This window comes from Octopus bimaculoides, chromosome 21, assembly GCF_046866305.1.
Source record: "Octopus bimaculoides isolate indiv1 chromosome 21, ASM4686630v1, whole genome shotgun sequence".
NCBI lineage: Eukaryota > Metazoa > Mollusca > Cephalopoda > Octopoda > Octopodidae > Octopus > Octopus bimaculoides.
In genome coordinates, this window is record NC_142948.1 from 37,678,176 (window position 1) to 37,683,175 (window position 5,000).

The window sequence follows — 5,000 nt, forward strand, 5'->3', positions numbered from 1 at the left end:
CAAAAAAATATGTGTGTGTGTGTGTGTGTAACTTTTAGTTGAATATATATATATATAATATGCAAAGATATAGTTGTATGTTTAAGGGGTTTCCTTCCCAATCACATGGTTCTGAGTTCAGTCCTGCTGCATGGTACTCTATCCCTGGACCAACCAAAGCCGTGTGAGTGGATTTGGTAGATTTCGTCCTGCATGCTACCGTTTCTACCAGCTTGCCACCTTAATAATAATATTAATAATGATGATAATAATAATAATGGTTTCAAATTTCTGGCCCAAGCCCAGCAATTTTGCGGAGATGGTAAGAAGATTACATCAACCACAGTCCTAAACTAGTACTTATTTCAAGTCAACTTCACCTTTTGTCCCCTGTGTGTTTTCAGTTTAATCACAAAACCAGCAGGGGACAGGGATTTAGTCAATACCATTGACCCCAGTACTTGATTGGTACTTTATTCTGTCAGCCCTTGAATGATGAAAGGCGAGAGTTAGTCTTGGCTGTATTTGAACTCTGGCTGCAAAGAACCAGAAGAAATATAAAATGTGCACATGTGTGTGTGTGTTGGTAATGTGCAAAGATTTTTCGAATTGAGTTTCCAGAGTCAGTGAAAGTCCTTTGAGGTCCTCAGTTTATAAGTAGACACAGCAGAGCGAGAGGCAGGAAATAACATATTCCGTTATTGTGCTTTTGTGTAGGAGGAAAGGAACTTGGTCAGGGAGGTGGGGGGGGGGGGGGCGAAATAGTGGGACACAAAAGAGGGAAAGAGAATTTGAGAGAAGAGAATGTGTGACAGAGGAGAGTTAGAACAGGAAGGAAGTGGGGATTTAGAACAGGAAAGGAAAGTAAGGAATATTTGTCAGTTTCAGGCAGGAAGGGGTTTTTTTTTCTTCTTCTTTCCCCCACATTGGCCGGGTCAACGACCAAAGCAAGAATCTTGTGGATAGCATTATTTACATATTTTTGTTTGCTGTGAGATTGTGGCTCTGTTGAGTGTGTGTGTGTGTGTGTGTGTGTGTGTGTGTGTGTGTGCTCGCTCTTCTGTATAGTTTCCTTATACTTACAGAGATTCCACTCACAAGGTATTGGTCTGGCCAAGAGTATAGTAGGAAATATCTACCCAAAGTGTCACACAGTCAGATTGAACCTGAAGCCACTGATTTAGAAAATGAACTTGTTAACGACTTCACAGCCAGCAGCGCATTTGTGTGTGTGTGTGTGTATGTGTGTGTGTGTGTGTATATGCAAGCATATATTATGTATATAGGCTACATATGTTTGTAGACCTTTTTGATCAACACCATTCCAATCATAGCCATCACTGATTATTCAGTCGTAGCATAATTAGGTCTGTGTTATCCAGCTTGCCCACAACATGGTGTGTTGTGAGAGAGAATTAGCTGCTATTTCTCACAAACCTAGTAACCTCATAATGGTTCCTCCTACTCCCCCCCCCACCTCCCATTGGGTTGTGTTCAGTTATACAACATGTGATATGGTGTCATGCATGACTGATTTTTACAGCATAATTGAACTCCAATACTTTTGGTGAACCACTAACAACAGACACTGATTGAGAACAGGTCAATCCTAAGTGAGCAGACCTATAAGCTAAGGCATTCCAACCATGACCATCCTGACTTTTGAAGAGTGTATGTGTGTGTGTATGTATATATATATATATATATATATATATATATATATATATATATATGTTAAAGACTTTCTCTATTCCCGAGCGTTAAACTAATACATCCTTTTGTTGTTTACACCACCTGTCCTTGTCTGTTGTTTTTTTCGTAAATTCTCCCATATATATATATATAGATATATATATATATGCACAGGTGTGGTTGCGTGGTAAGAAGCTTGCTTCCCAACCACGTGGTTCTGGGTTCAGTCCCATTGTGTGGCAACTTAGACAAGAGTCTTTTACTATAGCTGCAGGGCAACCAAAGCCTTGTGAGTGGATTTTGGTAGACTGAAACTGAAAGAAGTCCATCATATATATATATATATATATATATATATAAACATAATTAAGGGATCAGCAAATATTTGCTTCACCATATACCGAAGTTCAGAAATAGCAGCTAAAAAGCTGAGAATCCCACAGATATATATATATATATATATATATATATATATATATATCATGATGGTTATATATATATATTCATGTGTGTGTGTCTTTGTGTCTGTGCTCATGTCCCTGTAACTTAGTGGAACTGAACCCAAAAACCACATGGTTGGGAAGCAAGCTGCTTAACCACACAACCGAACTTGCATTTTCATGTTTATAGATTCTTTTTTCGCAGGCTTATTGAAGATAATGTTTATTTTTGTTGTCGTAGCAGTGAACTGAAACAATGATAATGGTGTTTTCTCCCCAATTTCATTACAGGTATTAACATTACCTCCTGGATGTAGGAGAGACCCGGTGACTGAATGTTAGTACGAGACTGGCCTATTGAGACTAATTACAAACACAAGGAATTCCGAAACTCATCGTCTTTGAAGTGGAATGTCTTCTCCTTTAAACAAATCACCACAACAGATTTAACCGTAAAAAGTAAGTAGCTGGCTTTTTTCTTTCATAGGTGGCATGTCTTCTGTGAAGGCACACAGCTTAGTGGTTACGTTATTCGGCTCACGATTGTAAGGTCGTGAGATCAATTCCCAGTGGCGGTTTGTGCCCTTGAGCAAGACACTTTATTTTACGTTCCTCCACTCCACTCAGCTGGTAGAAATGAGTTGTACTTGTCTTTCAAAGGGTCGACCTTGTCACATTCTGTGTCACGCTGAATCTCCCTGAAAAACTACATTAAGGAGACCTACCACAGTGTGTGTGTGTGGGTGTATGTGCATCTTTGTGTCTGTGTGTGTGTGCATCTTTGTGTTTGTGTTTGTGTCCCCACTACCATTGCTTGATAGCCAGTGTTGGTTTATTTATGTCCCAATAACTTAGTGGTTCAGCAAAAGTTGTGGATAGAATGCAATACCAGACTTTGAAAACAAGAGAGAGAGAGAGAGAGAGAATAAGCCCTGGAGTTGATTTGTTCCACTGAAATGCTTCAAAGTGGTGCCCCAGCATGGCCACAGTCCAATGACTGAAGCAAGTAGAAGACAGACAACTGAATCCTCATTGTCCAGTGATTGAGGAGGACCATTCATCTACAAACCAGTGTGTGTGTGTGTGTGTATGTGGGTGTGTGTGTGTGTGTGTGTCTGTGCTTAACCTACAAAAACACAAAAGAACACCTCCCCTTTCTACATCCCCCCACAACCATGTCTTCTTTCTTCCAGGCACTTCCACCAATTCTTAAGTACAGAGCTGGTCACATGACCTCTACCCTTCCTGTTTTATCTCTCAAACACCCTCACCTCTACCACCACCACCACCACCACCACCACCAAATTGCCAGGTCATCTGTGACCCTGTAAAGTGGACAGTGGCAAGAGGGGATGCAGATGACTAAGGCACTGAACTGAGAGTTGCTGGGGTCTGAAAATCGCAACTGCTTAAATCGTTGAACTCTAACCTCCTTGCAACCTCCTACACACACACATTCAGCAAACTTAGCAAGTGTCTTCTTTGTGTGTGGGGGAGGGAGAGAGACAGTGGTGGTGGTGGTGGTGGTGGTGGTGGTGCAACAGACAGACGTAGGGACTATATACTACAGCACATGCATTTGTATGTATGTGTACATATGCATTGTGTATGCATGTGTGTGTGTGTGAATATTTGTGCATATAAATGTGTGTGTGTGTGTAAGGTTTGTGAACTGGGACTCCAGTTTTCCTTCTCTTTTTCTTTCACGAATACTCCCCCTCTCTCTCTTTCTTTCTCCCTTTTTCTTTGTCTCATACACACTCTCTCTCTCTCTCTCTCTCTCTTACCCTCTCCCTGACATTTTCTTCCTATCTATTTTTCTCTCTTTATCTGACACTCCCCCTCTCTTTCTCTCTCTATCTCTCTCTCTCTCTCTCTCTCTCTCTCTCTCTCTCTCTCTTTCTCTCAATACCTGGGTATCAGCTTGTTGACTTGAGTGTTCCTCACCCAGGCAAGTGAAATGTTTCTCCCCCCCCGCCTCTCCCTCCACTGGGGTGCCAAGTTATCATCTACTGGTGTTGGTCTATCTTGGACCTTACCACCACCACCACCACCACCACTATTAATACTACTGTTGTTGTTGCTGTTGCAGTTGCTGATATTTGATGTCTGACGGGGGGGGGGGGATGGGGAGGGGTGACAGGGGGTAGGGGGGATATGACTTTCTGATGATAAAGGTTAAACAGGAAGTAGTTGAAGTAGTCCTGGTGGTTGCAGTGGTGGCGGCGGCGGTGGTGGTGGTGGGGGGGGGGGGGGGGGGGTAGTAGCATTGAGAGTTCCTAATGTTCACCATGGTAATGGTGTTTGTGGTAGTGACGATGATGATGATGATGATGATGATGATGTAAAGAGAGGGTGGGTGACTGGTTGGGTGGGGGTTGGGGGAGGCACGGAGAGGATAGACTGTATATTTTGCTCTCTGTTGGCTCTCTCAGTCCAGGCTCTACACCCTCACCCCCCCCCACTCCCTGCTTCCCTTTAATTATGCCTCTTTCTGCAAATCCCAAGGGCTCACGATAATGCTGATGATTTCCAACACATGAGCAAAGCCTTAGAAATATGGGGAGAAAATATATTAGTTAATAAAGAGTCATCTTAGTTTCTCACCCCACCCCCACTCTCTCTCCCTGTATATATATATATATACATATGTGTGTGTGTGTGTTTGCCCTTTCATGAAGTCCTGAGGGATCATAATGATTTCCAACATATGCACAAGCCCTAAAATGTTATGAGAGGTGGGGTGGGGTCTGAGTCGATAAAGACCCCACCCTTTTCCTTTTTGGCAGTCAAATCCCAAGGGCCTACAATATTATAATTATGAACCCTTTTTACCGCCCCCCCCCCCCCCGTTATTGGCACAGGGGTCTCAGAATATATAGAGAAGCA

At 42.5% G+C, this 5,000-nt stretch overlaps 1 protein-coding gene across 3 annotated transcripts in view; it reads left to right on the forward strand.

Moving 5' to 3' along the window:
* Positions 1-5,000, forward strand: part of LOC128250470 (uncharacterized) — a 176,109-nt gene that overhangs the window by 78,797 nt on the left and 92,312 nt on the right. For all 3 annotated transcript variants that reach the window (XM_089339157.1, XM_089339156.1, XM_089339155.1), the window contains one exon: positions 2,403-2,570. The gene's annotated coding sequence lies outside the window, so the exon portion shown is untranslated. The remainder of the gene's footprint in view (positions 1-2,402; positions 2,571-5,000) is intronic.